Source organism: Urocitellus parryii, chromosome Y (genome assembly GCF_045843805.1).
Source record: "Urocitellus parryii isolate mUroPar1 chromosome Y, mUroPar1.hap1, whole genome shotgun sequence".
NCBI lineage: Eukaryota > Metazoa > Chordata > Mammalia > Rodentia > Sciuridae > Urocitellus > Urocitellus parryii.
In genome coordinates, this window is record NC_135548.1 from 28,876,986 (window position 1) to 28,889,326 (window position 12,341).

The following is a 12,341-nucleotide window of genomic DNA, read 5'->3' on the forward strand; positions in this document are numbered from 1 at the left end:
CCTCATGGAGTGACTTACTAAGTACAATAAAGACAGGTGATGAGAGAGATCTGCAGGAGAGAAATATCTGAGTCTGTCTTTTCTTTTTTTTTTTTTGCATTGTAAGGTTTTATTTTTCTTTCTATTAATTAATTAATTAATTAATTTAAATTAGGTCTATGTCACAGCAGAATGCATTTTGATTCATTGTACACAATTGCATCACAACTCTTCATGTCTCTGGTTGTACATGATGTAGTGTCGCACCCTGTGTGCAGTCATACATATACCTAGGGTAATGATGTCCATCTCTTTCCACCATCTTTCCTGCTCCTTCCCCATCACTCTCTCCCCTTTGACCCATCAAAGTTCCTCCATTTTCCCACGCTCCCCACTCCCCATTATGGATCAGCGTATTCACTTATCAGAGAGAACATTCAGCCTTTGGTTTTTGGGGATTGGCTAATTTCGCTTAGCACGATATTCTCCAACTCCATCCATTTACTGAGAGTTAGGGCAAAAAGAAGTGCTGAATAATTCATCAATTTCCATAGGAGAGGTACCTCAGACAGGAACTCATTTGTTCCTTTTTCAACAGATTGAATATCAACAAATTCAACTGACATAATCAGATGTTACTAAGTGTCAAGATTGTTGCAGACCTGACACATCCATTCCTAGAACCATCAGCCACATATGGTTTAGACCCTTGAAAAACAGCCAGTGCCATACATAGAAATGATACTATTTTAGAGACTCATGCTATATGGAGGCATACAGTAAGTATCTAATGACATCACTTTAAAGTTTTGACTTTTGCTATTTTTTGAAACTTCTAGAAAACTTTATATATGAGACTTTCATTATATTTCTATTGGGAGTACTCTTCTAGAAACCAACAAAAATCCTGTGTTTTGGACCTGACATTCTAGTGGGATAAGCTGGACAGTGAACCATCAATATCGTATGTGAATGTTTTCATAGATGGACAGTGATGAATGGGATGGGAATTGGGAGAAACAGGGCAGCATCAGGTATGATGGGGTGGTACAGGACAGTTCTCAATATGAGGCTGAGGGCAGGTGGCTTTAAGAAATTTGGACAAGAATGACATTTGGAGGAAGAATGTTGCAGGCAGTAAAAAACACAGGGAAAAGAATTTATTGTGGATGTCTGTGAACGTCTAGAGCGTTCGGGTCCTTGGGTAAGGGTCGCGAAATAACCAGGACACAGGGGATGCAGAGCCAAGGCAGCAATTGCAACTGCATGCTGAGGTTTATTTGCAAGTTCCTTTTATATTCTTCTTCTAACAAAGCAAGCAATTCTTCAGTAACACTTCACCCACATTGCCCAAATATCATGCCTCAGCAGATACACAGAGCTAAATTCAGATTGTTCATGTTTATTTGATAAGTACCCTCCCAAAGTTCTTTGTAGACATTATCTAATCCCCTGAGGATGTATTTGCTTCTTTAGAATGTACTGTTCCCAGGTCAAGTATGCAGGAAGCTTCTTCCTCTTGGCCAAACCATGCAGAACTTGTGACTTGCGATAAGGGGAAGAGAACTTTTCCTCCTCCTAGCTGAGGTTTGCCTCAGCTGACCTAAATCACAGCCACAGCTCTTGCAAAATGTCAGGCCTGAGGGAACTAAACTCTGCAAACTCAAACCCCAACAGACGTCCCCCTGACTTGCTTGAAGAGTAACAAAGAGACCTCAGGATTGGAGCAGAGAGGGATTTAAGAGACGGTCACAGAGCAGGGTGAGTGGGGCACACCTGTAATCCCAGCTGCTCTGGAGGCTGAGGCAGGAGGAACATGAGTTCAAAGTCAGCCTCAGCCATAGCGAGGCGCTAAGCAGCTCAGTGAGACCCTGTCTCTAAATAAAATACAAAATAGGGCTTTGGATGTGGCTCAGTGATTGAGTGCTCCTGAGTTCAATCCTGGTACGAGAGAGAGAGAGAGAGAGAGAGAGAGAGAGAGAGAGAGAGAGAGAGAGAGAGAGAGAGAGTCATAGAGACTGAGATCTGGAGGCAGGAGTTGTGGGACATTTGACATTTCAGATGGAGATTGCCGAGTTGAAGACTTGATGTAAAATGGGGACCCTGTGGAGGACTTTGGGAAGAGGAATAGCCCAATTTGACTTACATTTCAAATGGATTGCCCTGGCTGGTACATTGTAGCTGAGCTGATCATAGAGACACAAAGATGGCAACAGAGACCACAAACATATTGCCCCAGCAATCCAGGTGGGAGATGCAGGTAGCCCAGACCCCAGGCTGGTGGTCTAGGTACCAAGAAAAGTTCAGATCTCCAATCCATGCAACTCACCAGCAAAATCCTTGCAAACCTTAGGACAAACCAGAGAGACAAACCTGCCAAAATACATAGAACTTATTTCTTGGTCTGCTCATGGACAGATTTGAGCTCTGATCTCTCTCTCTCTGTCTCGTTCTCTCTCTCTCTTTTTCAACACACACTTTTGAGTTATTTATATGTCACTTAAACAAGCTCCAGGCTTTATCTCGAAAACAATTATCCTTAGGAGTGAGGAGCTTTGCATATTCGATTATCAGATACACATTTCCTGTTCCATGTCTTTCTGGAAATTCTATTTTCTACTGAACCTCAGATGGATGGTAATAATGAATGTTTGTTCAAGAGCAGCTGGTCCCAGATTGTTATCCTGTCGTGAACATATTTTATTTATTGGTCTTTGTTTTTTTAACCTGTTTTGGTAGCCTTTCCTCTTCTCTAAGCATTCTGTGCAAAATAGAAATGTGTTCACTTTCAAGTTTCTCTTGCTGAATTAAGTACAATTGTATTTTTACAAAAGCCCTTGTGCCACTTGCTGCATATCATTGCTGATTTAAATAAGAACCTAAAAATTGAAGGGAAAAAAAATCCAACATTTCGTAATGTGTCGGGACACATGTTCCTCTTTTTAAAATGCCTTTGTGCAGAGAACCTTTAAAGTTGACTTTGTACGGGGGTGGGGGTGTGTTCTTTCAAAAGAATTAATCTGTGTTAGATTTGAAAGGCAAAGGGGAAGAATGAAAGGAAGAGCCCTCCCTGTAAAGTGCCCCACAGCTTCTTGTCCTAAGAGAAAATGATTCTCTTTAAAAAAAATCTGGGTAGTAATATTTTGTTTATAGTCCTTTTAGTTGGGTGTCATACTTTATCTTTCTTTTTTTTTTTTTTTTTGAACCTGGGATCGAACCCAGAGATGCTTTTACCACTGAGCAATATCCCTAGCCCTTGTAATTTTTTTATTTTGAGACAGGGTCTCACTAAGTTGCTTAGGGCCTAAGTTGCTGAGGCTGGGTTTGAACTGTGATCTTCCGGCCTCAGCCTCTGGAGCTGCTAGGGTTACAGGCATGCCTGGCTAAACTTTATCTTATAATTAATTATATTATCTTATAATAATACTATCCAGACCTTAGGAAATACCACCAAATAGATGAATAAACTAGTCCAACCTGTTCTTGCCTCTGGATGCTTGCCTTTAAGTTGGTAATACTATCGAGTCTGGCGACAGACAAATCTAAACTCTGATCCGAACTAATCTATTAATCTACTAATTTTAGAACCCTGATCAGTAATCAGTATTTCCAAGTGTTGGCCTTCTTGATCATAGAGCTTGGAAAACTTACCTCATCGTGTTGCTTGAGCACAAAGGGGAAGTACTAACAGTGTGTTGGTGTGTTTGCTTTCAATTGCTGCTGGCCGATGCCAGTCTTCAACACCTGTCTTATTCTGCAGTTGTGTAGGTCAGAAGTTCAGATGGGCTCATGGTGTGCTCTGCTCACAGCCTCATGAGGCTAAAATGCAAGGTGGCAGACTTTGGCCTGCCAGGGCCCTTGTTTAGAACTTCTAGAAAAGGCTCTGTCTCCAGACTCCAGTTCCTATGGTCTGATACTGATTAGGTGTTCCCAGCTTCCAAAGGCCGCCTGCATGCCCTGGCTTGGAGCACTGTTCATCATCTAAGGCAGGAACAACTTATTGAATCTTTCTTATGCTTAGATCTACTCTGACTTCTCTTTGGTAGATTCTCCCCAACCTTCCCTTCCAGGGAGAGCTTTGGTAGCTACAGTGGGTCATCTGTGCCATCTGGGCTCCTATTGCCATTAAAGAGTCAACCGATGATAAACCTCTGCCCATGTACATTTTGACAGGAAACATCTTCATGGAGGTAATGCCAGGGAGCAAGGGTCACAGAGGTAAGCACACACTGCTTAAAACAGAGTGGATGCTGAATGTTGGTTGTTTACAGAAACAAAAGACCTGACAAGAACAATTAGAGAAGGAAAAGTTAAAAAAAAAAGTTTATTTGGGAGCACACAGTTTCAGAGATCTCAGTCCATAGATGGCCGACTCCATTCCTCGAGGTTCGAGGTGAGGCAGAACATCATGACGGAGGAGCGTGGAGGAGGAAAACAACTGAGAACATGGCCCCAGGAAGCAGACATAGAGCGCTCCTCACCACTACAAAATATGTACCCCAAAGACAGACCCTCAGGGACCCTCCTCCTCCAACCATACCCTACCTGCCTACAGTTACCCCCCCAGTTAAGCCATGTCATTGGCTTAATGCACTGATTAGGTTAAGGCTCTCATAACCCCAAATTTCACCTCTAAACTCTCTTTCATGGTCTCACACATGAGCTTGCACACCCCCCATCTAAACATCATAACATACCTCCTTGAACGATGTGTGGGTTGATATGTTCTAAATGAATTTGCTATCCTGAAGTCAATTCCAAGGGGTGTTTCTCTGGCTCTGCTAGGATGTCTTGTTGTGACACCTGCGATATCAGAGTATTTCAATGACATCTTTATTCACCTGAAACTGGAACCTCAAATCAGCAAGGGAGTATTAATCCTACTACTTCTTTTGAGGATTATAGGACTGGGAGCCATGTGGATTTGGTGATTAGACAGCTTCCTGCTTACAGTTAAGGAAACCCCAAGGTTACCAATGCATGGATCAATGTTACAGGTGACACTTGCATGGCGGCTGCAATTTTAGCTGTATAGAGTGAAGAAAGATAGAGGATTTGGGGAAGAATGTGGCTGTTTCATTGGAGAGAAAAGGACATCCCAAGGAGACTCCTTGAGGAGAGGTGAAAATGGAGGATTCTGAGCATTATGCACTGTGGGAAGAAGGAGTGGCATACCTATAATACCTGTAATCTAAACTGTGATGTTTAGCACTGTTTGCAAGGACAAGCTGCCCTTGGAATAAAATAGAATAAATGCACCAAAGGAAAGTCGTGATGGAGAGATAACTCCTGAAGCCTTTCTCAATCTTGGCACTGTTGACATGTTGCCCGGGATGAATCTTTGCTGCCCTGGGTATCTTAGGATGTTCAACATCATCGCTTATCTCTACCCACTAGATGCTGGCAGTACACCTGCCACTCTTCAGCTAGGACTTCTAGCAATATCTCCAGATATTGCCAAAGGTCCCCTGAGGGCAACATCAGCCCTGCTTAAGAACGATGCTCTAGACCAGTGGTCCACACACCTGAGTGCTTCATCGGAGTCCCCTGGAGAAACAAAGATTCTATATGAAACACTGAAGTTCCAGTAATATGTCTTGGGAACTGCTACAGGATTTGTGGTCCAAAAAAAGTTCTCTAATAAGGCATTTGCTGCTCTGGTTCTAGGGACTACACATTGATAATGCTTTCAGCTGCCAACACCTGCTGTCCTCCATGAAGGATTTCTCTGGCCCAGGTATAAACAGTCTCCCCTGAGGCACATATAAGATACCAGGGAATAAATGACCTTAGGAGCAGTAGTTAGCCAATGGAGAGGGGAGTTGGTGAAGGTCCCTTGCCTCTTGTGTAGATGAAAGTGAGCACACTCTTCACAGTCTCCCAGGGGTCCAGGCAGGATGAACCTTTGTGGAGATAGAGAAATAACCTGTTCATGAACTAGCTGCTGCAGGCTTCCTTCCCATCTCTCTCTCATTTTCCCTCCTCTGTAGATGATTTCTGGGAGCACCTCCTAAATGAAGAACCTGCACCCAGATCCTGACCTCATGGTCATCTTCTGAGAAAACCCAAATTAAGGCACACATTGTAACTAAATTTTCCAGATTTTAATTTAAATTAAAAAAAAAAAAAAACTGATGGTTTTACCCCCACCCCCTTGTTTTTGGTACTAGAGATTTAACCTAGGGATGCTCTACCAGTGAGCTACATTTCCAGTTATATAAATTCACACACACACACACACACACACACACACACACACACACACATATATATATGTATTTTTTTAAAATTTTGAGACAGAGTCTCAACTAAGTTGCTTAGGGCCTCACTAAGTTACTAAAGCTGGCCTGGAACCTTCAATTTTCCTGCCTCAGATTCCTGAGTTGCTGAGATTCAGGTGTGTACCATAGCACCCAGCTAGTTCTGAGTTATTTACCAGGATCAAATCTCCCTTCTTTGCCTTGAGACATCGGTCAGCAGGGTAGGGACACTCATTTGTCACAGGTATGAGTGGAAGGTACAACCTGCTGGCATCAATTGGGTAGAGACCGGGGATGCTGCTAAACATCCTACAAGGATAAGACAGACCCTGCAGCAGAGAATTACCTGGTCCCAAATGCCAGGGTTGAGAAGCCAAGATCTGGCCTGAATGATCCCAAAAAGCCACGTTCCCAGAAGTATGTAAGTGTCCTTTCTGGAATGACAAGCTATTTCATGGCCATATTGTTGACGTCCAAGCTCAGGGACTGAGAAGATTCTGACACTGGGGCCACTCATCTGCCTCAGAAATCATGAACCCATTTGTGTTATGGCATTTTTTTTATATCCTCTGGAGTATTCCTGGACTAAGTTGGACAAGACCTTTGGACTCTTTAAAAAAATAATCTTTCCAGAAATAAATGTTTGATTTTCAGTGGATAAAATTTTGTTAAGGAAAAAAAAAATGCTGGTAATGGGTAATTGTGCTTTGAAAAGCCTACCTTTATTGTCTTTCTCTTATTTCTGTCCATAAGGAAAGCAACCAAGGGTTTGTTGTTTGTGCTGAAGGGCAGCCAAGGTCAATGTCTGACACAATGGTACACGCCTGTCAGGAATGTCCAGATAAGTGAAGAGGGTGATCAGTTAACTATTCCCATAGAAATATCAGATTAATTTTGGGCAGAAGATTGAATTGCCATTACATAGCTGAAATTGTTATATTTGGATAACTCCTTTCAGGTATTCTCCGCTGCTCCTATTGTTATGATTAAAAGCTGTTTCTGGATAGTTGACACAGAGGGTGTTTTTCTTAATTTTTTGAAATGCTGAATGCTAACAAACATGTTCAAATCAATCAATGCAAAAAATTGACCTTGATAAAAGTGTGATAAAGGGTCACTAAAAGTAGAAAAGTATCACCATATAGCAAGAAGAACTCCTTTTTAAAAACACATATTTGAGATAAAATAGCTAGCTTGTGGGTCACAGATTTGGAAAGGAGAGGAAATGTTAAGAATAGGAGAAGGAGGTTGATTTAAATACATTCTTTATAACAGCAACTTCTCAGAATCTTTTAAATATAAGTGATCATCTCAGTTTTTGAACTTGATAAAGTATTCTTTCCAAAAATTCTACTTTTTTTTTTTTTTAAAGTTCTAGCTATTTCTCAAAAATCTGACATCCACAATTGAAGACCTAAACTTTGGTTTAGTATGTTTGTTTTTACATGACAAAGCATGAGATATAACTGGTAAATTAGCATGAAATATAACTGGTAAATTAGCTATAGGTAAGTTCCACTTGCAATTATTACTCAAAGAAAAGGGCATATTAATTCTGGGTTGTGGAGGGAAACAGAAGGTCATTTTCCATCTTAGTACTTGATTCAGCTGAATTCTTGCTTATAAAAATCTAGTTGTAATACAATCACTACTTTCAAACTCACAGACGATTTTTGCTGCCATATGGGAAATCATTTTTCTGTAAAATAGTAAAGCAAGAAATGCGCATGTGTGTAAATTTCTGTGTGCAAGAATGAGAGACTAAGAGATATTGGGTGGGGAACAGATGATGGATAAGAGAGGGAGGTTTGGGGTATCTAATTATAGAGAAATGTTTTTTTTTTAGAGAATACATTTCAGGAAAATCATTTAAATTATGGATTTTACTCCATGGACAATGTCACCTTTTGGCTGTTAAAATGTAAATTAAATTGGGATAATTATGTATCCAATATCATCCAGGCTATTTCATGGCCATATTGTTGTGAGTTACTTGCTCCTTACTTGAACAAAAATTTCTAATATCAATATTTTCTGAAACTTCAATTTAGAAAGAAAATAAAATGTCATATTCTCAGAGATTAAAAAATAAAAAAAGCTCTAAACCCTTCAATTTTGGTATGACATGTAATTGTTTGCTTCCTTTGATCCTCAATGAGGATCCCAAGCTATAACGGACAGACTTTTCCCACAAATCTGCTTTGAAACAGGAAGACGATTCTATTTATAATTCCAGGCAATTTGTAATACACAGTACTGTTCTAGGGGATAATTATACATCTAACTTAAGGATGTGTATACAGTTCATGAAGGCAACACAGCATGGATTTAAATTGTTTTGGAGCACAGAATGAAAATTAAAAACCAATCCAGACTAAAAATGAATTTATATTCTTATGTCATTAGATGAGGTCAGCTTGTAGGCTTTGGTTATTAATAAACGGAATCCAATTTAATTTATTACCTCTTGAATGCTACTTTGGGATTCAGCATGACTCTGTCTGCCCAGAATAGATTGATCAAAACAAATGGAAACTCTGCCTCATATAACAATTAGATCCTTCAATGAGTAGTGGAAATTCCAGCGTCCTAAAGGGAAGATCGATCAGAATACTTTGTGTTATGGTTTGAACTTGGGATGTCCCCAGATTCTCTGGTGTTGAAGTCTTGGTCCCCAGAGCAGCAGGGCTCAGAGGTGGTGCATTAGGGGAAGTGATTGGATCATGAGGGTTCTGACCTCATCAGGAGATTGAGGCATTGATACCTGAATAGACTTCTGGAATGTGGTGGAAAATATAGGTGCTGTGGCATGGTTGGAGGAGTTAGCTTACTAGGGTCTGCTCTGAAAGAATATTTCTTGTTCTGGGCTCCTTACTTTCCCCACCTCCACCCACTGGTTGCCACAAGCTGAACAGCTTTCCTTGGCCATGTCCTTCTGGCCTTGAAGCCAGCCGACCATGAATGGAAAACTTCTGAAACCATGAGCCAACACAAGTTCTTCCTCCTTTTAGTTGTGTATGTGCGGTATTTTGGTCATAGCAACCAATATCGAACATACTCCAATTACACACTTGGATTAGAAGTACGTCTGTCTCCAAATAACTAGGATATCTGAGGCAAACCAGCCAGGAAGGAGCACTGCCGTCTGCAACATGTCCTGCAAAGTCTGACTTAACACAGGGTTACCTTGTTGAACTTGTCATCAGATTCGGTACTCAAGGGTGTTCTAAAATACGAGTAGTCAGGAATCTTACATTAGCAGGGACACACCAAATAGGATCCCGCTACCTGAAAGACTGACTGTCCACTTATAAGTATTCAAAGTCTATTAGGAAACAGGAGATGCTGACGCTAAGAAAATGCTTTGAATACTAACTAAAACAAAGGGCACACATGTAAGGGAATGCTGTTGTTTTGATTATTATTATCCATTAGATGCTGCCCTGAGTGGAACCAGTTTGGGGCAAGACAAACTGCCAACTTGATTGTGTAATAACAAATTCAATAAAGTGAAAGTCCAGTAGGAATGTGTGGAAAAAATACTTGTCCACCCAGAATTCAGTTTCCAAAGTAGATGTCGTTGTTGTTGACTTTCTGGTTTGTGAAACTGTATTTAATGCAGAAACCCTTGTGGAGTTGTTTTGGATTGGTGGCTAAGAATTATTTCATGATTTCCTTTGAAGGTACTTGTGAGGCCAAAGATAATGGCTAATGAAGAAACTGAGGGCTCCTAAGGGCAAGGGAGAAATTAAGGTGATTATGGAGTCAGCGGCTGCATTTTGAGTAAGAAATCATCGCAGGTCAATTTCCTCCATCTCTGAAAGCCCTGTCTGTTGGTGGCTTTATATGAAAGAAGCCAGATGAATTCAAGAGAATGTGATTATCCAGGAAGCTGGCTAAAATGGAATCAAGTAAGAATTATTTTTATGCCTTACCATCGTCTCTATTAAAAAGAATAGCCAAGGCTCTCCCAGAGCCGAGCGTTTGGAGAGTAATAGAACATTCTGTGGTTTTGCTTTGATGTCTTGCACTTTGCTTGTTTTAGATTTAAATACAGGTAGAATTTTTGACACCTCAAGCCAAATTTCTGATGCTATTGTTCCATGAGTGGGACAGGAAGACTGAGATAAAAGTATAGCTCGTTCCTTTTTCAGTGAGAAGGATAAAACTATGAACCCTTCTGGCTACTAGACATCATGGGGCTTCATTTTTATTTCACTCCTTTGGCTTATGGAAAGAAAAGAAAAGTACAAAAAAAAAAAGAAGCACCAAATAATATACTTATATTTCCTTTTTGATTTTCTGCTTTTGGGAAAAAGGATGAGGGTATTAAACTCATATTTGGACAGTAGATTTTTCTATTTTTCATACAAAACTATCCTAACTTATTTTGGGGTAATAAAGTGAATAAGGTTAGGATAAAAAGTGGAAAGCATTTTCCAATCATACAATTTTCTTTTAAAACAAAGACAACCCTGTGTGGGATGTGGAGTCCTCTCTTCGTGATCAGAAACCCAACTATTGAACAGGAAATAATTTGAAGGGATGAAAATGTTCTTGCTGGGCACAGTGGTGCGTGCCTATAATCCCAGAGGCTTGGGAGGTTAAGATAGGAGGATAGTCAAGTTCAAAGCCTGCCTCAGCAATGGCAAGGTTCTAAGCAACTCAATAAGACCCTGTGTCTAAATAAAATACAAAATAGGGCTGGGGATGTGGCTCAGTGGCCAAGTGCCCCTGAGTTCAATCCCTGGTATTCCCCCCACCAAAAAAAGAAAAATAAAATAAAATGTTCTTATTGCCTCGAATTGTACTTCTTGCTCCCTCTCTATCAGAGAAACTATGTTTGCTCAATTCTATTTTTTTAGTGGGGGGAGATTGAACTAAGGGGTGCTTTACCACTGGACCACGTCCACGGTGCTTCTTATTTTGAGACAGGGTCTGGCTAAATTACCTAGAGACCCCCTGAGTTGCTGAGGCTGGCTTTGAATTTAGGATCCTCTTGCCTTTGCTCCATTCTAAAACAAAGCCTGTGAGTCTTTCAGATAGAAGTTAGAGATGAAAGAGAAAGCCATTAGAGTCAAACCTGTTCCTGGGTATAATGTGGATCAAGCCATTGTTTAGATAAGCCCCAAAGGAGATAGACCATGTAATTCAACAGCTTTTCTAGGAAAAGGACTCCATTGATCTATGTTTAAGTATGCTAAACCAGTCGTGGTCAATTCAGACCATAAACATCGAGTTGAACTAAAGCAAAGTTAACTGATGTTTTAATTTTAAAGGAAATTACAAAGGTTCGTGGTATATTTTTATGGATACCTCATGCACAATTACAGCAGGCGTGACTGGCCAGGGTGGATTATATTTTACACATAATTAGTCCAGGCACATCCTTGGGCCTCTGAGAAGAGGTCAATGTGGCTAGTTCTGTAGACACTCTCAGTGCTTTGGGTACACTCATTTAAAAAAGGGATAGGTAATTGCCTTTTTTTTTTTTTTAGGAGTAAAGTAGTTTTTGTAAAAATATTGAGTAAATAAATAGATATCTTCCAAAGCTATATGTTATCTTAAGCAATTTATGTCCTTATTGATTTTTTTTTCCTGTAATAAGAAAGTTAATGGTTGAAATTGTATGTAGTTGCTATACAAACACATAAAAGTCCATTTCTCTTGAAGAGGAAGCATACGATTAATCTGTTTTTTTAACCTAGTTTATTATGAGAATGTCTGCAGAATGTAATAATAGAGATCTGTAGTCCTAATAATTTTTATCTCTGTTTTTTTTAGTAGAATTTAGTAGAATTGTTTTGAACTTGAGGAAAAAAATAAGTTTATCATCTATAAAATATGCTTCTAAAATTCTCAGCATCATTTGTATTATTTCACATTTTATGGAGTTCATTAACGTTCTATCCAAACACATTTTAAATATATGAGTCTTTTATTACTTTTATATAATGCTTTTATTTAAAATGAAAATAAGATTAACTTAAGGTGGCAAATGTACCATTGTTCCAGAATATATTAGCATATTTTATTTTTATATCATGTAATATTCAGCTTGAATTTGCATGTGCATGTGTCTCTATTTCTGTTAATATGTAG

The 12,341-nt window shown here is 39.8% G+C and overlaps 1 long non-coding RNA gene across 1 annotated transcript in view; it reads left to right on the forward strand.

Moving 5' to 3' along the window:
* The window catches only part of LOC144250922 (uncharacterized), a 60,183-nt gene that overhangs the window by 44,287 nt on the left and 3,555 nt on the right, over window positions 1–12,341 (forward strand). The window contains exon 2 of the long non-coding RNA XR_013342607.1: window positions 9,923–10,150. This is a non-coding gene — a long non-coding RNA (uncharacterized LOC144250922). The remainder of the gene's footprint in view (window positions 1–9,922; window positions 10,151–12,341) is intronic.